The sequence below is a fragment of the Corythoichthys intestinalis genome, chromosome 5 (assembly GCF_030265065.1).
Source record: "Corythoichthys intestinalis isolate RoL2023-P3 chromosome 5, ASM3026506v1, whole genome shotgun sequence".
NCBI classification, from domain to species: domain Eukaryota; kingdom Metazoa; phylum Chordata; class Actinopteri; order Syngnathiformes; family Syngnathidae; genus Corythoichthys; species Corythoichthys intestinalis.
The window spans coordinates 26,047,896-26,070,733 of record NC_080399.1 but is presented as its reverse complement, the minus strand read 5'-3'; the positions used below and the strand labels follow the sequence as shown (position 1 = coordinate 26,070,733).

The following is a 22,838-nucleotide window of genomic DNA, read 5'->3' as shown; positions in this document are numbered from 1 at the left end:
GTGTGAAAAAGATTTCACCAGCTGCTTGACAGGCGGGAGGTGGAAAAAAATCCCCAGTGTTTAATTGGCGTCTATATAAGCAAGACAACGTTTTGATGTATTTTGTTTTAATTCACAGCTACGGTGTTATATGTCAGCCAAAACATCAGGAAGAGAATCACAGACTTGAACAAGTGTGGTTCATTCTTGGATTCAATTTCCAGATGACTAAAGGTGCCACGTTCATCTGTTAAAACAATTATATGCAAGTATAAGCAACATGTCAAGCCATAATTACGACTAGGAAGGTGTTCTGTGTCCCAGAGATGAACATGCTACGACAGTATCAATCTAAGAACTAGTGCTGTCAAATTTATAGCATTAACGGGCGGTAATTGATTTTTTAAATTAATCACGTTAAAATATTTGACGCAATTAACGCATGCTTCGGAATGACCCGCTCATGCATTGCCTTAAACAGTTTACAATGACGCCGTTTTAGCTCATTGAGGGCGAAAAGGCAGAGAAATGCGAGTGGACACAGGCGTTCATTGGACCGCGCCTTTTATTGGCATAAGCTTTGGCAAATCTTTCACAACAAACATAATTGTTGTGGAGAGCGACGTGGGGAAGGATGACAGGAGACAATCTTTTTCTTAAAGCAGAAATGTGAAGTAATTTCTTCGCATGCCAAATAGGGTCAAAATTAAAGTAATTAAACATTGTCCAACAAATAAAGCATGAAAAAATTATTTATATGTTGTATATTTGACAAAATAATCGCGTTTCCGAAGTTCGAGCCTGAGAGGGGACGAACCCGGAAGCGATATGTCACACGGGAACAGCGATGGCAGCTCCATACATACGGCCACCATACAAAGCCCTTCAAACAATGATTCAAACAGAGATATAAGCGATAGATCGAGCGCAAGGGAGGAGATCCAAGTTTTTGAAGAGTTGGAGGAAGAAGAGGAGGTTGGAATTTTATGTTGGACCAAACATGTATTAGCCAGACACTAATCAGGATGCAAACAATGTGCCTAGACTACCTGACATCGAATGGATACAAGACCCATCGAGATTACAAGATTGGTAAGATATAGGCTGTTATTATTTTCATGATTTGAAGATGCAGGCATTTGAACATAATTTTATGTTTTTGTCTGATGACTGTTAAAAAAAATAATACTCAGACTTCATGTTCATTTTGGCAGATCCGGCAGCTCTCGTGCATATAAAATAATAATATAAAAACGTTGGGGGGAAAGAAGGAGATGAGTCGTTGATGGCTTTCTCCACTTTATTGTGGCAACAATAAGAAAACAAAATAATAGCGGACTGCCGCCACATTTGACCGCGAAGTTTTGCCTCTCGCTGATCTCCTCCTCGCCTCCTACTACTCCAGCGTCTCTTAAACAGATCTTGCATAGTGTCTTGTTATGAGCTTTTTGTTTTCAAATGTATCTAACACACGACGTGCTGAAAAATTTGTTTCTTTATTAACACATGGAGCTAACAGTACAACACGGTTCGGGGCTCTCGGCAGGAAGTGGCGTCTAATAGCGTGAGGAAATGTATTTTTTTCACACAAGCGAACAGATTACAAAGCACCACTTCAGTGTTGTCCCGAGACTACATTACCCATGATTCACTGCGTGACCTGCGAGCTCGCTGATTCCCTGCCAGACATTAAAAGCAACACGCATGTTGTTGTCACCTGTCAGTGGCTCTCATAAAACACAAATTAGAAGGCTATCAAGCGATCACCATGAAAGAAACGCCGAACCGTACAAATGCAATGCAATGCTTAAAGCATGAAGGTGGAAATACATAATACAAATACAAATAAATGTGCACAAACTCACCAGCGGTGTGTGTCTCTTACTGCAACGTGACCGTGAATTACCGTGACGCCGACCCGCTTATGTGCACATCCACACCCCTTTCCCGATTGACAGTGGATTAAGCCTTTCGGACAAGATCGTAGATGACGCACAATTTAAACACGCTTAACCTAGCGAACGCAACAACAACTATGATCGGGGATAGCCTCGGCTAACGTCGCTAGCTTATACTGTTCATTCCACAACAGTTGGCAGCTCTGCTTTGATAAAGTCATCAGTCATCCATCCAAAAATCACACTTACTTTTTGGCAAATCCTTGATCATAAGCAGACCGGTTAAGGAAGCAGGCATCTTCGAAGTGTTTGCAGCAGAGAACACTACTCGATGATGGCATGAAATTCATTCGCTTCGTGCGAACGAAAGATGTCCATTTACGTGCCCTGCTATCCTTTGGTCACTTATACAACTTTTCGTTTGAGTGAGAACAAAACATCGCCACACACCGCCGTGGCATCTTACCGAGAAGCAATGCAACAAACAATACTGTTCTATGGCGGACTTCCCTCGCACTTCTAGGTGTGACGTAATTTCCGAAGATTTCTTAAGATTGCCGAAGAAAAGCATTTTCGTTGTCAAGGGTGTTGCTATGGGTTAAACAAAGAATCTGAAGGGTTGTGTTAAAAAAAAAAAAAAAAAAAAAAAACGAAAATATGCTTATAACTGTTTAGCCATTGATATTATTCAAAAACATGGTTTGCCAACCTTACTTCACATTCCCCTTTAACACGCTTTATTGAACACAACGCAGAACATATACAGTGGGGCAAATAAGTATTTAGTCAACCACCAATTGTGCAAGTTCTCCTACTTGAAAAGATTAGAGAGGCCTGTAATCGTCAACATGGGTAAACCTCAACCATGAGAGACAGAATGTGGACAAAAAAACCCCAGAAAATCACATTGTTTGATTTTTAAAGAATTTATTTCCAAAGTGGAGTCGAAAATAAGTATTTGGTCACCTACAAACAAGCAAGATTCCTGGCTGTCAAAGAGGTCTAACTTCTTCTAACGAGGTCTAGCGAGGCTCCACTCGTACCTCCACCTGTATTAATGGCACCTGTTTTAACTCATATCGGTATAAAAGACAGCTGTCCACAACCTGAGTCAGTCACACTCCAAACTCTACTATGGCCAAGACCAAAGAGCTGTCGAAGGACACCAGAGACAAAATTGTAGACCTGCACCAGGCTGGGAAGATTGAATCTGCAATAGGTAAAACGCTTGGTGTAAAGAAATCAACTGTGGGAGCAATTATTAGAAAATGGAAGACATACAAAACCACAGATAATCTCCCTTGATCTGGGGCTCTATGCAAGATCTCACCCCGTAGTGTCAAAATGATAACAGGAACGGGGAGCAAAAATCCCAGAACCACACGGGGGGACCTAGTGAATGACGTACAGAGAGCTGGGACCACTGTAACAAAGGCTACTATCAGTAACACCGCCAGGGACTCAAATCTTGCACTGCCAGACGTGTCCCCCTGCTGATGAAAGTACACGCCCAGGCCCGTCTGCGGTTCACTAGAGAGCATTTGGATGATCCAGGAGAGGACTGGGAGAATGTGTTATGGTCAGATGAAACCCAAATAGAACTTTTTGGTAGAAACACAGGTTCTCGTGTTTGGAGGAGAAAGAATACTGAATTGCATCCGTAGAACACCATACCCACTGTGAAGCATGGGGTTGGAAACATGGTGCTTTGGGGCTATTTTTCTGCAAAGGGACCAGGACGACTGATCTGTGTAAAGAAAAGAATGAATTGGGCCATGTATAGAGAGATTTTGAGTGGAAATCTCCTTCCATCAGCAAGGGCATTGAAGATGAGACGAGGCTGGGTCTTTTAGCATGGCAATGATCCCAAACACACAGCCAGGGCAACAAAGGAGTGGCTTCGTAAGAAGCATTTCAAGCATTTCCTGGAGTGGCCTAGCCAGTTTCCAGATCTCAACCCCATAGAAAATCTGTGGAGGGAGTTGAAAGTCCGTGTTGCCCAACAACAGCCCCAAAACATCACTGCTCTAGAGGAAATCTGCATGGACGAATGGGGCAAAATACCAGTGTGTGAAAAGCTTGTGAAGAAGAGAACTTCACAGATAACATTTGGCCTACGTTATTGCCATCAAAGGGTACATAACAAAGTATTGAGATGAACTTTTGGTATTGACCATATACTTATTTTCCACCATGATTTGCAAATAAATTCTTTAAAAATCAAACAATGTGATTTTCTGTTTTTTTTTTTTTTTTTTCACATTCTGTCTCTCATGGTTGAGGTTTACCCATGCTGACAATGACAGGCCTCTCTAATATTTTCAAGTGGGAGAACTTGCACAATTGGTGGTTGACTAAATACTTATTTGCCCCACTGTACCATTTGCCACCACCACTGACAGTCATGGGTGCCCAACTTCCCATCATGCATTTGGGCGGAACAGTTAAGTCGCTACAGTATCATTTAGTGAAAGCACAACAAAAATAATATTCCTATCTCTCAAAACAATAATGTTCACAAAAAGAAAAGTGCTCAGTGCAAAGAGAACTGGCATTCCCAATCAAAATAGCTATGCAAAATATACATAAAACTTTGAGTTTGCCTTGGCTAAATCTCGAATTAATTTAAAACTCGCCATTGACAACTTGTGGTGTATTTAAATCACTACATTACGTAGTTAAAGACACTGTGGAAGAATGGCAGGGAGCCCATGTGACATCCCGCTCGGCGACGTCAACAATGGCGAGCTATTTATTTTTTTTAAATTGAAAATTTCATACAAATTTTATTAAAACGAAAACATTAAGAGGAGTTTAATATAAAACTACCATGACTTGTACTCAAATTTATCTTTTAAGAAATACAAGTCTTTCTATCCGTGGATCTCTAACAGAAAGAATGTAAATAATGTTAATGCTATCTTGTGGATTTATTGTTATAATAAACAAATACAGTACTTATGTACAGTATGTTGAATGTTTATGTCCGTGTTGTGTCTTATCTTTCCATTCCAACAATAATTTATAGAAAAATATGGGCTATTTTACAGATGGTTTGTATTGCGATTAATTACGATTAATCAATTTTTAAGTTGTGATTAACTCGATTAAAATTTTTAATCGTTTGACAGCCCTATTAAGAACAAAAGTAAAATGTCAAGTGAATATGCTGCCTAAAGCTGGTGAGTAAGTTTCATCGGGCAAATAAGTTAGGTATGAACAAATGCCACTTTATTAGGAGGAAGTCATTAATCTAGATTCCAAAGAAACACTAAGAAGTGCTATCTCAGTTTGCGAAAGCACACCTGGGGCAAAGTTTTTCATTTTATGAGACATGTCTTGTGGGTTGACAAAACTAAATGTGAACCATTTGGCCATAATGAGCATCATTGCGTGTGAAGAAAAAAGGTGAAAGCTTGAAAGCTTTAGAACAAAATCTTAACTTTGAAATATGTGGCAGCGTTATTTTGTTGGGTTGTTTTGCTATGGGAAGGACTGGTGCATTTGACAAAATAGATCAGCAAACTAAAAAGGAGCAATGTGGAAATGCTGAAGCAATATCTTAAGACATAACCCAGACAATTATAGCTTTAGGGCAAATGGGTCTCTCAATTAACAATTACATCAAGCATGCACATACAGTACAGACAACAACAAAAAAAAACAATCACGCTCACATTGAACAATTTAAAGTTGAGAACATGGAGGTTTTTGAAATACAGAAAATCTGTACATAAATCAACTTTTTCCAAATAAAAGGGTAAGTAAGTAAATGCAAAAGAAAGCATTCTTTTTTTTTTTTCAATTAGAAGTACAACATATTTCAAAACATAGTTTTATTTCCAAGCAATGGTTGCTAGACCCTGTACCCACGCAATGCTAGCGCATCAAAGCTAGATGATAACAAGAGGCTGAAAAGAGCTGCAGGCTGCTTGGAGAGTGAACAATATGTTTGCGTTAAGGCCCGAGACAGGACGTGAAACACGGCGAGAGCGAGAAAGAGCTCGGGGCCTCAGTATAGTGGGGCCCTGCAAACAACAGACTGCTTGTGTCACAGTCACCATGCACGATGCGTGTACACGTCGACTCCCGAGGGCCAGCCTACCTAGTGCCGCACCAGGACTCAGGGAACAGTGAGTAATGCAGACAAACGCCTCCGAGCTGCTTCACTGCACCAGTTAGCGTCCTTCGATAGCACAGTAGGTGAGCTGAGACAACTACAGTAAGAACCTGCTTTTCACAGGGGGTTAGGTACAAAGCCCTACAGCAAGGAGCGAAAGACTAGTAATTGACTTAGCCTTGCTTATATTAATTGTCTAACGCATTAAAACAGTAAAAAAAATTGTGATCCCAAAGCTCCTACATTGTACAAGTTTATGTTAAAACAAAAACAAGTTTCAAATGTTTACAGTAAAGTTTTAGAATCATTGCTTGTGGTACTCAGTATGTACAGTTTCAACTATTAAAAGCATTTTGTTGGTGGAATGTCGATTACTCGCATCTTTTTAGGTATTATTAGCAAAGTTTCTGAATCATTTAAACATACAGTGATACCTCAACATACGATTGTATCGACATACGATCCTTTCAACAGCCGACGTAAAATTTGAGTCATTTGTCTCGACATGCTCGAAATACGTTGATTTATGAAAGCGGCGCAATTTCATAGTTTCCCCGCAAGATGGACACACAGCGGATTTTCTTGTTGGAAAAATCAACATGGGTCCCAAGAAAGTTAATGCAGGTAGTGAAAAAAGGAAAACTGTGACGTTTACCATTGAAATTAAGAAGGAAATAATAGAAAAATATGAGCGTTATGTGCGCGTCACTGAACTGGCTCAACAATACGTCTGGAATATGTCCACGATCTCGACGGTCCTCCTCCGGTGGCTCTGATGCTCACTAGTCCTCGGCCTCCCTCTTTCCGCTTTGTGTAGAGCCGCAGGATGCTGGACTTAAGGTGAAACCCTCCGTGCATTGTAAGGAGCTTTCTTGTCTTTATGTCGGTAGCTTGCATCGCTTCCAGAGGCCAGGATACGTTGCCAGCAGGGTGTCTGATTACTGGTAGGGAATAGCTGTTAATGGCCTGGATCTTATTCTTGCCATTCAGCTGACTCTTGAGGACCGCCTCAACCGTCTGTAAGTATATGGTTGTGGCAGACCTCCTAGTTGCTTCCTCATGGTTCCCATTTGCCTGTGGGATCCCCAGGTATTTGTAGCTGTCCTGCACATCTGTTATGTTGCCTTCAGGTAGTTCAACCCCTTCAGTTGAGATCACCTTCCCTCTTCTGGATACCAGTGCCCACACTTATCTAGTCCAAATGACATCCCGATGTCATTGCTGTATATTCTCGTGAGGTGAATCAGGGAGTCGATGTCACGCTCGTTCTTGGCATACAGCTTGATATCAATGGCCTATGCCCACCCATATATATATACAGTGCCTTGCAAAAGTATTTGGCCCCCTTGAATCTTGCAACCTTTCGCCACATTTCAGGCTTCAAACGTAAAGATATGAAATTTAATTTTTTTGTGAAGAATCAACAACAAGTGGGACACAATCGTGAAGTGGAACAACATTTATTGGATGATTTAAACTTTTTTAACAAATAAAAAACTGAAAAGTGGGGCGTGCAATATTATTCGGCCCCTTTACTTTCAGTGCAGTAAACTCACTCCAGAAGTTCAGTGAGGATCTCTGAATGATCCAATGTTGTCCTAAATGACCGATGATGATAAATAGAATCCACCTGTGTGTAATCAAGTCTCCGTATAAATGCACCTGCTCTGTGATAGTCTCAGGGTTCTCTTTAAAGTGCAGAGAGCATTATGAAAACCAAGGAACACACCAGGCAGGTCCGAGATACTGTTGTAGAGAAGTTTAAAGCCGGATTTGGATACAAAAAGATTTCCCAAGCTTTAAACATCTCAAGGAGCACTGTGCAAGCCATCATATTGAAATGGAAGGAGCATCAGACCACTGCAAATCTACCAAGACCCGGCCGTCCTTCCAAACTTTCTTCTTAAACAAGGAGAAAACTGATCAGAGATGCAGCCAAGAGGCCCATGATCACTCTGAATGAATTGCAGAGATCTACAGCTGAGGTGGGAGAGTCTGTCCATTGGACAACAATCAGTCGTACACTGCACAAATCTGGCCTTTATGGAAGAGTGGCAAGAAGAAAGCCATTTCTCAAAGATATCCATAAAAAGTCTCGTTTAAAGTTTGCCACAAGCCACCTGGGAGACACACCAAACATGTGGAAGAAGGTGCTCTGGTCAGATGAAACCAAAATTGAACTTTTTGGCCACAATGCAAAACGATATGTTTGGCGTAAAAGTAACACAGCTCATCACCCTGAACACACCATCCCCACTGTCAAACATGGTGGTGGCAGCATCATGGTTTGGGCCTGCTTTTCTTCAGCAGGGACAGGGAAGATGGTTAAAATTGACGGGAATATGGATGCAGCCAAATACAGGAACATTCTGGAAGAAAACCTGTTGGTATCTGCACAAGACCTGAGACTGGGACGGAGATTTATCTTCCAACAGGACAATGATCCAAAACATAAAGCCAAATCTACAATGGAATGGTTAAAAAATAAACGTATCCAGGTGTTAGAATGGCCAAGTCAAAGTCCAGACCTGAATCCAATCGAGAATCTGTGGAAAGAGCTGAAGACTGCTGTTCACAAACACTCTCCATCCAACCTCACTGAGCTCGAGCTGTTTTGCAAGGAAGAATGGGCAAGAATGTCAGTCTCTCGATGTGCAAAACTGATAGAAACATACCCCAAGCGACTTGCAGCTGTAATTGGAGCAAAAGGTGGCGCTACAAAGTATTAAAGCAAGGGGGCCGAATAATATTGCACGCCCCACTTTTCAGTTTTTTATTTGTTAAAAAAGTTTAAATTATCCAATAAATTTTGTTCCATTTCACGATTGTGTCCCACTTGTTGTTGAGTCTTGACAAAAAAATAAAATTTTATATCTTTATGTTTGAAGCCTGAAATGTGGCGAAAGGTTGCAAGGTTCAAGGGGGCCGAATACTTTTGCAAGGCACTGTATATATATATATATATATATATATATATATATATATATATATATATATATATGTAATTTCAAACAAAGTGGTATCGGTATGGTATGGGTATCGGCTGATACTGCACAGCCAGGCATTGATATCGGGGCCAAAAAATGGTATCGGTGCAACACTAATTAGAACCTCATCCGTTACATACAGTAATTATCATTATTATTTGTATTTATAATTTATTTGTTTTGCTATGTGTAATTGCTATTTGTAATTGTACCAGCAGTATTTGCTAAGCATTTAGCGTAGGTTTTGGGCTGTGGAAGGAATTAATCGAATTACAATGTATTCTTATGGGAAAATCCCGCTCGAAATACGACCATTTTGACTTACAAACCAAGTCCTGGAACAAATTAAATTCGTATGTAGAGGAAATTTAGGGCTCAAAACTGAAAAGTAGTTGCATTTTTCAGCATGTGTTCCAAAGGAAAAAAATTGATGAATTCACAAATTAGCAGGATTACTGTACTACAAGGTTCACAAATGGACAATATGCTGCTGTTGTCCTTATAATAGCTCATTTGCATTCGTGACAAACTTGCGCACAAGGGGGGTAAAAGTTGTTGTTTTTCCAAAAAAGGTAAACTATAAATATGCAAGGGCCTCATTTATGAATAACCTGCCTCATGTATTGTCACCTCAGTTCCCGTGAGGCATTTCCAGAGCAATGCTCACCCCCTGCCCCCCACCAAAGAATTCAGCTAGATGGCCGACAGTTGGCTTGTCACATTCCCAATGTATTCCTATCTGAATATTAAAAAAAAAAAAATAAGGGAAAGAGGAGGAAGGGAAAAATGACAAAAGCCCAGCAGGAACGTTGCCACCTCCTTGCCCTCGCCTGGCAAAAGCTTCTGCATTAACCACTAAAAGTCTAATTGCTCGGCCTCCGTCTTCCTGCACGAGTCAACAGAGTCAGCCAATTCATTTCTGCCCGAAGGGGGGAGAGAATCTGTCACAGGTATTCATAATCGCCCACTAATGCAAATTTCTGCTCGCCACGTTCCGGCTCAGCGGACAAGATAAAAGCCTACAGGAAGACAATGCCTGGTGTCGGGAGGAAAGTGAGCGCCTAAATGAGGGTATAAACCAAAACTGTCAGACATACAGTACCTCCTCCATTCCTCACTTACCGATGTGTTCTGCCGTTACAAGTGTTATTTAGGATAAAAAGTGAAACATCTGGGTGGGAAAAAAAAAACTTCACTCGGGTGCTGTTCTCGTCAAGTATCCCAAAGTAATGAGCAGAGGCAGGGGTGTACCCCCCTCCACCCCCAAAATGTCTCCTTACATCCTCCACCCGTGTCAGTTAGAAAGGAGACGGGCCTAATTCCCTCCAACTAAGTGGCTTGTGTTTTATTAGCAAGCAGCTGAGTGATTAAAGGACACGTTGGACAAAGTGCTACTGTAAATCTGTATAAAAATAATCCATGTTTTAATTGCCGTCAAAGACGAACGAAGGCTCTTTTTTCCTCCCTCCTCACCTTCCTTTCCTTCCATCAACAAATTACACATAGTGAGAGAGACCTCGGGCTTTTAAAACATGACAAATGTGAAAAATTGGATACATGAAACAATTCAAGGATACAACATGACGCACTGAAGCACACGGCAGAAGTAGCTAAATCCGGGGTGGGCACTAGGGTTAGATAGCCACATTTGGCCCGCCACGCTCTTTAATTCTGCCCAACAACAAACATTTTTATAGATCAGTATTTATTAAGCGTATGGTAATACCATTTGTATTCCTTTAGCCCAGGGGTCAGCAACCCAAAATGTTGAAAGAGCCACATTGGAACAAAAAAAAATATATATATATATATATATATGTCTGGAGCCACCAAAAATTAACTGCTTTATCATAGGCTTCATAATGATATTGACGGGACACAGGGCACGGGGTCAATTAATAGGGGGCCTGCCGAATTGGCGTGGCCGTCAAAGCTGACCGAGTGGAATCACAGACAGAGCTTTTTTCATTAGAAAATTCTTGTGAATAAATGCTCAAATCCCTGAATTCTTTATAGATATGGACTGAATTCCGTCTCGATTCTTGGTTAAAAGCAAAAAAAAAACAAAACAAAAAAAAAAAAAAAAACAAAAACAAAAAAAACGTTCAGTTAGCATTTGTCTAAGTACAATGCTAGTCTGTCAGTCAATGTGGCAGCCGTCATATGTAAACAGAGCTTTTACGGTGAAAATTCTTGTGAATAAAGCTTAAATCCCTGAATTCTTTATAGATATGGATGAAAAACAGTGTCGATTCTTGGTTAAAGTCAAAAAATACATGCAGGTCGCATTTATTTTTAATTATATATTGCATACTATGAGGCTAGTCAGTAAGGAACTTAGCGGTCGCCATATGTCACAAAGAGCTCTTTCCGTTGTAAACTTTTGTGAATAAATGCTTAAATCCCTGAATTCTTTATAGATATGGACGTAAAAGACTCTCGATTCTTGGCTAAAAGCAAAATAACATGCAGGTAGCATTTATTTTATGTAAATATTGCGTTAAGTATAATGTCAGTGCTGTAGCAGCTAATTTCTCCCATTGATTTTTTTCACAATGTTTCAAAATGCATGTGTGGTACGAAAATTACTTTGAATCCTCGAACAAATAACTCCTGAGATAATCCTTCCTGTTTGTCTGCGGTACAGCTTTCGTACTTTTTCAACATAAATCCGGTGTTGGATCGCTGCATGTGTCGCTGCGAATAACTGAAGCAGATTGTGGGATGGCCCCCTACTTGAAGGCGTGGCGCACTCAAGGTCGAATCTGACCCGTCAATATCATTATGAAGTCTATGGCCTTATAATGAAGGCAACAAATGCTGTATGTATCTATATTAGCTATATTAGCCCCGTATCAAAATTACTAAGTTGGCTACAAATACATAATGAGCCTTCATGATTACCATATTTTCCGGACTACAAGGCACACCTGAAAGCCTTCAATTTTCTCAAAAGCCAACAGTGCACCTTATATTCCGATGTGTCTTATATATGGATCATTAATGGTTAATCATGGCATGACAATCCATTCAGCTCAGCTCCACTTGTGGATGCAAAACGCAATGCCAACCACTACTACTACTACTACTACTACTATTGCGCGATATAATGCAGTGCGCCCTATACATGAAAACAGTCGCCCTATACATGAAAAGAGTTTTAAAACTGGCCATTCATTGAAGGTGCGCCTGATACTCATTATCCATACATTAATACTGAATTTACATGTTTCAAACTACTGCACAGTATACACAAAAAATATGTATACAGTATGTACTGTATGTGCAAAAAAGCTACATATATCCTGTATCCAAAGAGCTGAACAGGACAGGTTTAAAAAAATTTTTTTTTTTTTTTTTTTTTTTGGGGGGGGGTCGCTACTTCACGGATTTTCCCTTATCGCGGTGGGTTCTGGTCCCCATTAACCGCGAAAAACAAGGGATCACTGTATTACTAAATGTTTATCAGATTATTAAATACACACCATAGTATGAGGATCAATTATTACAATTAGAACTTTTTACATTGCAATTTTGTGCGTGTGTTTGGGGGGGGCACATGCCTTATCTACAAATCAAATATGACCCTTAAGCACATGTGATAATTTGACCACCCCTGGCCTGACAAATGACTTGTATATGAACAGGTTTTAACTTTCAGTATAAGTTAAGGAGGAGCGCTACTACCATTTAGCTGAAAAATAACTGCATGAATCCAGGCGGGGGGCCGGGCAGGAGAAAAAAAAACAATGCATTAAGAAAACTATTAGCAAGTAAAGGACTATGTACTGTACGTATGATGGAGATTCACCTATATCCACTGCGAGAAGAGGGCAAGCCTGGGTAGAGGAAATCTGCTCGTGGGGTTAAGAACAGTCTGACAGAGTTGTTTTATAGCACCATTAATATGATCCCGCTAAATGTACCGTGCAGACAACCCACCCCCACTCCCACCATTTTCTCAGTCGCACAAAATTGGGCGCTTAATAATAAAACACTCAGCGATTAAAGGTGTGAATAAAACAGCTTAAAGCAGAGCAAGCATGGCTGCTCCAACGCCACCCATGCTCTCCCAGGAGGGAGTGTAAGGGATAAAAGATCAACAAAAGGGACAAAGAATCCCACAAAAGAGTTTCTGACATCCTGTAAATTGATTAACAAGAGGAAGAGGCAGCGGGGTAGTGACAAGTTTAGCTACGCTAGCCAAGTGACTGGCAGGCGTAGCAGCAGACTGGCAAATCCTTCCTTTTACAAGCCAGACTTCAGAATACAGTACTTGGTGAATCCCTTCTCTCAATGGTTCATTAGTTATAAATTCACGTACGTATTTGCCTTTATGTATAAAATCTATCCCTGACTATTGGAGTTCCGCTCTGAGACCCCCAATTTGGCCAACTTTCAAAATTGTCCGATATACATGTGTGATACATCATTGGAAAGCTTAAAATCTCAATTTTATGGGGGAGGAAAAATTTTGAACAGGAGGGCATTTTGAAAAAAAACAAACAAAAAAAAAACGTTTTTTAAACAGCAAAACCCTATATGGAAGTGAGAGCACGCGAGAGCAGAATTACAGACTCCTTCACTTTAACGAGATATTATTACGTACTTACCTTGTTTCGATCCAAAAACTCTATGTAGCATGTATAACTGAGTGTCTAGACCAGGGGTTTTCAACCCAGTCCTCAAGGCACACTGTGGGTCCTGGTTTTTGTTCCAGCCGATCCAGCAGAGACAGTTGAACCAATGAGGCTTCTGCTAAAACAAGCCACACCTGACTGCAATCAACTGATTGCACTTGTAAAACACCAGATTGGGGAAAAAGTGTTGTCATCTTGTTTGGTAAGAATGAAATCCTGCACCCACAGTGTGCCTTAGTGGAATAGGTTGGGGACCCCTGGTCTAGACACAGCTGTGAATGGCCACAGCTGGATTTATTTGGGATTTTATGGTTGAAACATGGTAATATAACAAGGGTCGCGATGCAGAAATTTTCTTTTTCATATATTTACCCTTTTAAACGTTTTTTTTGTTGTTTTTTTTTCTTTGTTTGGATCGATTATTTATCATCTAACATATCGGAGAAAATGCGACAGTAACAAAAAAAAAAATACAATTAAGCGATAGTTATGAGGTAGATATCTGTGACGCTATTTTTTTCATTGTGACATAATTTGTTTAAAAGTTTAAAATATGCGAGTGAATAATTTTTTAAAGTCGTTTTTTTTTTTTTAAACGAAATATGAGACATCAACTAATGAGTCAAAGCTAAAAATGACGGACATTTTGAATATGGAATACAATTAATTACTTTTGTTTTATAGCTGGGTTGAAACAAAAACGGTTGCATGACGTCTGTAAACGGGGGTTTTCAGGGTAAGAGGGACAAATTAAAAATGGTTCGAGGGCTTAACGCGCCATGAATCTGCTATGGCAGCATATAGGCATATTGTTCTATCAAACACAACAGTTGTTTTGGCTTAAAATACAGCAGTTTCTTTTAAAGAGGAGTGCAAGAGCAGAAACTGCTTTTTCAATCTTGTCTGTGTTTTCCGCCATATACATTTTACACGGAAAATGACTGATCATTTAAAAAAATAAAGAACTTATTAAAATAATAATAGTTTGATAATAGTTGATTAATGATTCATAATCAATTAAAGCAGTAATATTTGAAAAAGACAATGAAGTTGCATGAAAAAAACGATATAGCCAAAGAGCTCAAAAGTTTGCCCTTTGCTGCTTCAAGCAGTGTTGGAAATACAATAGAACGGTATCAAGTTTAAAACATCAATTTGTCTCCGTTGTGTAATGAATTAACCTGATCTGAAAAATCAGATGAATCAAAAGTCACATGCACGTCGCTAGTCTTGCAACTGAGAACTGGTTGCCAAGTAGTGTTGGGGCTCTCAAGCAGCTGTAAATGCAGAGCAATGAGACATGTAATGCCTATTGAGCTCAAGCCAGTGCGGGGACAGGCTTTCGGGGGTGGGGGTGGAGGGGTGGTGTTGGAAGGGGGTGTCGGCAGGCAGGCGAAGGAAGCGCAGATAAGGTTTCTCTTCGGGGCAGGCAGCAAGTGTGTGGGCAGCCATGGCGCTCTGAGCAAATTATTTCTGAATAAATATTTCACATACGCTTAGCTCAAGTTGTATCGACTGAGGAGGAAGGAGAGGAGGAGGAGGAAAGGAAACATATAGTAGAGATGCTGCTTGGTAAGAGTATAAAGTGGCTAGGTAGTCAGTTCCACTTGGAGTGTGATTACATTTTCAAGTGCTGAATGGACATGACTAACTGAATGTTGGCATTCTGTAAATAGCTAACATCAGTTCTTGGAACTAAATTTTTAAAAGATGTTTGGCACTGCGTAGCCAAAACCAGTATACAAAGGTAGTAATGCATAACTCGCTACATCTTCCTGTCCTATTTGTTACTGCCTCTTCTTCATAAAGTGGATTACTGCCTTCCCAGTCTGTATGTATTCAACCATAATTTTTCAAGTATAACCTACATTTTGGGGTAAAAATCACAACTTGGGGAGACGGTGGTATGATGACTTAATTTGCGCTCAATCCAACATAAACTAAGAGAAGTGAAGTGAATTCATACATGGAGAGTAAAGTATGAGCATGAGGAAACGAAAGTGACTGTTACATTATTATCGTAAAAGCGCTAACATAACACCCTACGCATTGTATCATAGGGTGGGCGTGTTTATATCCCATAATGATGCTTATACATTGATAAATTGTATAACTCTTGGCGCAATGTCAACTTAGTGTGCAAAATTGCCTCTCTGTGACATTTTAACTTATCTGAATCAGCGTAACATTTTGGCAACTGCTTTAAACAAAGCACAGGAAAATGTGGATATTTTGCCGACCACATATCAAATTCTGCTGTAGCACAGCAACTGTCTGGCATAAAAGCCATACAGATCCTCAGCTTTGCATGATTGACTGAGGAAAAAAAGGAAATAAATTTAGACGTGATCAGTCATTGTCATTTAGTTCAGGGCAATTAAAAATAAACCAATTTGTCCAGCTTGTAAAGAGATAAGAAAATGTTTGTAAGGCAGTCTGCACAGTATCTCCATCAACAAGCAAAACATTAGCATGTGCTCCCAAGAGCCTGATCTGGACGTCACCCCACCACCCTTTACCCTCCCTGCCTGCCTGTCTGACACATGCCAGGGCCACAGAAGCACCAGTGCAATGGGGGCCGGTCAGTGGGGGCTCTGTAGAGTCTGTCAGCGGCGGCAACGCTGACCCTGCACTCGGGCGCTGGCCACTAGTGTTTAATCCGTGTCGGGTGCGTTAACACTGAGCGACCTCCTGGGTGACAGATCTGCCATGTGAGCCTTTTCCCCCTACCCAAAGGGTGGGGGTAGGGGAATGGCATGGACTTCGCTGTCAGCTCCACTCACACATACGTTAACACACCAGGGCATAGAAGCCCCTCCCTTCCCACACTGGGGCGAGGGGTAGGTCAGTGCAAGTGCCTGGGGTGAGATGTGTTCTGTTGTGAGTAAGGTGGCAAGTAAGTCATTAAAATACGACACACGCGGTGGGGTTAAACACAGAGCATTCGTCCGTGAGAGGCGACTTGTGATAAATGCTTGAAGAAAAAAAAAAACAAGATAGAAGCATTCACTTAACTTTCTGTATAAATCTATGATGAATCCCTTCCTGACACGATTAGCAAAAATTTGTGAATAATGTTAATATTAACCCTACAGTGCTTCCAGGGGTCCAATCCAGCCCCAATGATAGTGGTGGAAGGGAGGGTGGGGGGTCGTTCCAATAGCCCATTTCACTGTGCGGGTCCCCCTAGTCAAATTCATGTTGTCTTCGCATAAGGTCTACTTGTACTTCCTTATATCAAGCGCAACCTTCCACTGAGCATAGTAGCCTCGTCCAAATCAGTCAACCTTCTACCGAGCAAACCAGTTTCGTCTAATGGCAGAAGTAGTGCAAAGAATGTTTTGAAGTGAATGTAAAGAAGCACAGTTATTGGTGAGAAGTATTGGGTGTTCACTCCTATGAAATATAAAATGCAATACTATCTTTATATTGTGCATGTAGCCCAGAGAAAAATATGGAAGTCTTATACCCAATAACAACACTAGAGGACATGAGCGACATTTGAAATAGTAATTGTTAATCACAGACTCACGTCTTCCATTTTGAACGTTAGCCTTTCTAACTGAGGGGACAAAGTTTTTGTTTGCTCCAAAGGAAAAAAAAAAAAAAAAAGAAAACCGACATTTGAAATAGTAATTGTTAATCACAGACTCACGTCTTCCATTTTGAACGTTAGCCTTTCTAACTGAGGGGACAAAGTTTTTGTTTGCTCCAAAGGAAAAAAAAAAGAAAACAGAAAAGCAAATCAATTGCTGCTGTGTGGCGTGTCTTTTGCTTAAAGCAAATTCGGACAGTCACGTGGTGAAAATATTAAACGGAGACCACTCGGTGAGATGTGGAAATACACTTTGCCGATTTGCTAATGCTAAATTACATTCATGGCTAACTGCTAGCGCCTATTCATGCAGGCCAAAAGCCTTGTGTGACAACAAGAAGACCAAGCATCGTCAGTCAAGACTATTCGGTGACATATTTTTATTAAAATATACTGCTGTTTACAATGTGATAAAATGTAACGTATTGGCCCGAATATAAGATGGTGATTTTTGCATTGAAATAAGACTGAAAAAGTGGGGGTCGTCTTATATTCGCGGTCTAGACATTATACCCATTAACGACGCTTGATGGCGCCAGATATCATTGAAGCGATGTTCTGTCATGACAGATCTCAGCTACTCTTAAGTTTAACCAGTTTGTATTATTTTATTGCAATGTTTTTCCTTATTCAGATTTGTTTCAAGACTACAGTTACAGTTAGACTTCACTTTGATTGTTAATGCAGCTATTGCAATTTTGTTGTTTTATCACAATAGATTGGTTTATTCACATTTCAAAAACCAGAAGCCATTCATTTACGAATGTGATTGCACTTTAGTTTACATATTTAAATGTTCAGATATTGAGATTTGAATGAGGCAAAATAACAATATATTTTAGAGAAAAAGCATTTTATAATCATGTGTTTTAGATGTACTGTAATTATATTCTGCATAAAAATCAATTTGGTGCTCAAAAAGTCTTTTTTCAAACTTGAGTCTTGAAAAAGAGGGGGTCGTCTCATAATCAGGGCCATCTTATATTCGGGCCAATACGGTATTTTCCAGTCGAAAGGAAAAGAAATGTAATGTATTTTTTTGAGTTATGGAAAATGTATCATTTACAGTATTGCATACAAAACGCTTTTGAAAGCATAATTAACATTTTTGTGTTAGGAAAAATGTATCATTTATTGGATACAAAATGCTTGTGAATGAATAGAAGTTTTAGTCTGTGAGTGTTTACACCCAGTCATGTTTGAAAAGTTGAAAAGTACAACATAAATGAAACTGAAAAGATTGTAAAAAAAAGATCATCAGCGTGGATTCAAGATGGCGAGCTACCAAGAGTGATTTGAAGAACCGATATCGACAATTCTGGAATAACAGACAGACTGTCTGTGTGGTAGGATTGCATCAGTCATCGGACTGCTACCTAGATTTATGTTTTTTCAAAGAGTGCACTCCAACGACCATGGAGGACGGGATTATTGCAATAGTAAAACTTGAGATATTGCGTTGGTTGCCATTGCAGCTAATATTGGACCATTTTGACTTTGACAAAAGAATTGACTGAGACTCAACATAAGACTTTTTTTTATTTTATAGTTTGTTATTACTGGTTCACTATGTGTTAAATGTTAAATATTGTATTGTATTGTTCATTTAAAAATATACACAAATAGTTTTCCAACTGTGTAAATCTGATGTTTGATGTCATCATATCTAAACCAGGTAAGTCGAACCCAGACCACAGCTGCTATTATTATACATACAGAAGGGTATAGATGGGGGCTACATGCAAATAAAATACAATGAAAATTATCATAACCTGTAGAAATATTTCAATTGACGGCGTCAGTGAAACTCCCTTTTCTATACACGGCCTACCACACCTTGTATGCGTTTTTATGTAGACATGTATACGGTACTGGGACAACTGCACTTGTACTCTGAAAAGTAACAATTTTAGTTATGTGGTGTAATCTGTCACAAGAATTTCATAGCTTTGCATAGCATAGCTGTGAAATTGTTCTGTGTGTAACCCTTGGCTCAAACATTTGGAGGCAGTTGTGCAGATATGCAGTTCATTGAGACTGATTTGATATGATGAATTTGAAAAGCCACAACAAGAAAAATATGAGAACCCATCATTATAAAAGCCATATCATAGAGAAATTTGCTCCCACGAAGGGAGCCATGTTTCAAGAAGCCATGTTTCAAGGTTGTGCATAGCATTCTTTCATTTATTCATCGCTCAACGCTGTTGCCTTAAATTGGCAAATACTACAGGAATCGGTTATTAATTGCTAAATTACAGACTCCAAACAGAACAAAACTTCATCAGTTGGATTACACTTCACCGTCACGGCCGACGTGGTTTTTGTTCCTGCTAGACACGTTCCCACCACAGAGGCTGTGAAAACTCCCACAGCTCACGGAGAGCTGGAGTGCGTAACCCCCTCGGGAGTGAAGAGCGGCTCTCCTTTTGAGGCCTCCAACTTTTTTGTGTCACCCCCCTCCTCCAAAAGGAGAGAGAAAGCAGACGCAAAGCAGAAACAAGGAGACGATTAACAGCCAAACCAAGCCGCTGGACTCCCAAAGCATCCACTTTTCAGGGACGGGTGTTGACAAGAACAATTACCACTGAGTTTGATTGTATCTTTGATGTGGGGTGTTCTGGTTAATGGCCACTGCTGCCAAGGGTTCAACACAGGTGGTCACCTGTGTACTCCAGCAGGCTTGAGGTGAACCCTGCCCTTGGCATTAATGGAGTAAAGAAAAAAATTACAAGAAAAAAATATTACACTTAGTAGATACTATTTGTGCTTGGTTAATTCTCACCACCGTCAGTTGTGGCTGTCAAGTGTATCTACGACTGAGCCGCATCAAAGATTCATCAAATGCCATCTTTACAGTGTGTGATGTGATCCGATCAGCATTTCACAAGCCGTCAAAAAAAGCGTCTGGCAGGGTCAAAAAGAAAACCCACACGAGCAATATACAGGTTTCCCAAGCAGCGCTCAAGTTGAAATATTAATTCTCTTTAAATACTTTAAGCGGTTCTAATAACAGCAATGCTCCGAATCAGCTTTCAAGTGCAAATGATTAGTTTTCTCTTTAACTCTCAATCAAAAGTTGAACTTCTGAAGACGATTAATTTGGCTGGCTAATACGTGCTAATTTAAGATTTTTCTTCCAATTCATATTTTGCACTTTGCAAAATGTAGGATCTTGCAACTAACTTGTTCCACAGGGAAGGCTTCTGTTGGTGGAGACAAGTGTCAGAGTACAGCCCTTATCCACTGTCTCTAGCGGTGCAATAGCGCCATCTACAGGCCAAACACTACCGCGCTGTAAAGAACTCTGAGTGACCCCTCTTGGAGTATGTATATAGAAATTCATCTGGCTCTGCGTCTTAGCAATAAAAAGAACATCTAAAGAAGGTTATTTTATTAGGATTTTTTGCTGTTACATTCCCTCACTGTAGTCAAACTTTTGAAACACTCCAATCTGAGGCTCATTAAAGTAGCACAAACAAACTGAGAGGGGGTTATCAAATTGTCTTGTTTGGATTTGCATCACCTTATAAAAATGTTTAGGACCTTCCTGATTTTATTTTCTCAAGCATGTGAGAAGTTACAATTTTTTACCTCATTAGTTGGACTCTTACTATGCAACAACTCCAGCAGTGATAAACCAAGCGTAATTACAAGTTTCAGCATAAATTGACAGCTCAAAGCTTTCAAAAGTACTCAGGAAAGTCAACTTCTCACTGCAATATTCAAAGCAGGATTTTAATAGTGTGGCAGACAAGCTAACAATGAATCTATCAAGCTGCCAGCCATTACACTTTCCCAACTTATTTGTGTTTTACTTACAAATTCCCTGAAAATAAAGAAAAGAAAAAACACTTCTTCCTTTTTTTTTTTTTTTTTTTTTTAAAGGCTTCAGTTGGGACTATGTGTCTGGGCCTACTGGGCAATGTAATAACATATAATATTTTCTCTTGGAATTTCAGCAAAACGAAAGGTTTACAGGTGCCACACCTATAAAAACATCTACTACAGTGCCCTGTAGGTACACTATACATTATCATTCGGTGGACTGTACCATAAATTACACTAAAACAGCGGTCCAGTCTTATTTGCAATACAAATTTGTATGATAATCAACTGTAGAACATACATATGAAACAAGAAAAAAGAACAGTAAATATGATGGAAAATCTTTTTATTCTCAACTTCACTATTCTTTGCAACTACAAGGCGACCAACCGGCATTTCCCTTTCCTCCTCCTCTTTGTGTACCAGAAGTGATCAGTCAAGCAATAATTTGAATATCTTATACACACCACACACCAATGAGGTGCTTCATAATGCATACATGCATCTACATAAACAGGATAAAAATGGAGGCTGCACGCTGCGCTGAGGTCAGAAAATTGGCTTGCGGGACTGAGTGATATAATGGCTAAGTATTTCTGGTAAAGCACTAGGCGAGGAACATCCCCGCGGTCCCAGCAGAGGCCGCGGCGGCAGTAATGCATTACAGGATGTATGCGGTGTAAAAACGCTCACGCCGGTCCGCCCGGCTTGATAAATAATGTATTGTAATGTATATTAAAGGGGCAGCGCAAACTGCAACGTTTCCTACCGGCGTACCCTGAGCAGCAGACACTAGTGGTATAATTATGCACATCGCAACGCCAAGCAGAGGCCATCTGTCAATGTCGGTATCAGTTACCTTATTACCACTGCCTAAAGATATAAAGATAGGAGTGGGAGCGGCTTTCATTAGAGCACACGGGCGGCGTACTACAACGTGGAGGGCTCCAAACGCTAACCTAATTGCCGATGATGACTGGGAGGAGGGGTTGCTGTACAGATGCTGGCCTTAGAGTGGGCAGGGGCATGGCACACCAAGGCCTACTCATTAGCCTTTTGAGCCAGGACGCTTATTTTCACATAGATGTTGGTGAATGATTGGTAAAGGAATCTGATTTAATCCAATTCTACATCTGCTTGAATATCTTTTGTCTTTACTGTCGCATGTTAACACATAACTCATTTAAATGGTGATATATCATGATACTTTGTATCCTAAAAGGTTGTTGATATGCTCCTGCCAAGAATCGATTTATCCTTTAAAAAGGTGTCAACAAATTGCAACCAAAATCTTCCACTAGAATAGTGTCTCTGTTAACTTAATGGATGCCATTTAAGTGCTTTATTCAAATTCTTTAAACTACTAGTCCTCTATCTGATGGGAGGAGAAACTGGTTTGCTCAGTGGAAGGTTGACTCTCGCTTGGTATGAGGAAGTACAACAGACCCATGGGTAACATGCACTGTGTTTACAACATTTGCATCACATTTTACGCCATGAAAATAATATGTGAGGCAAGGATGTGATTGAATGAGCATGTCGACATGAAACAAAAATAGAAACCGTGTGAAATGAATTGAGTTTAATTTCATTTTCCATGAAGCTAATCAAAAGGCAAAAGTATTTGTCAAAAACCTACACAGTTTATTGGATTTGTGAGAAGATTAATGTTTTTTGTTTTTTTAACCTAACTTTGTGCACAAATTTGGCAATCATTTTGTGCAGGGTTTTTCAATAAATTTGATATCATTTGATGAGAGAAACTGCACGGTCAAGGTTCATGCAACCAAG

At 40.0% G+C, this 22,838-nt stretch overlaps 1 protein-coding gene across 8 annotated transcripts in view; it reads right to left on the bottom strand.

Annotated features, from left to right (window-relative positions):
• mctp2a (multiple C2 domains, transmembrane 2a) overlaps positions 1 to 22,838 on the bottom strand; it is a 94,151-nt gene that overhangs the window by 35,876 nt on the left and 35,437 nt on the right. The gene's annotated exons all lie outside the window — the stretch shown is intronic.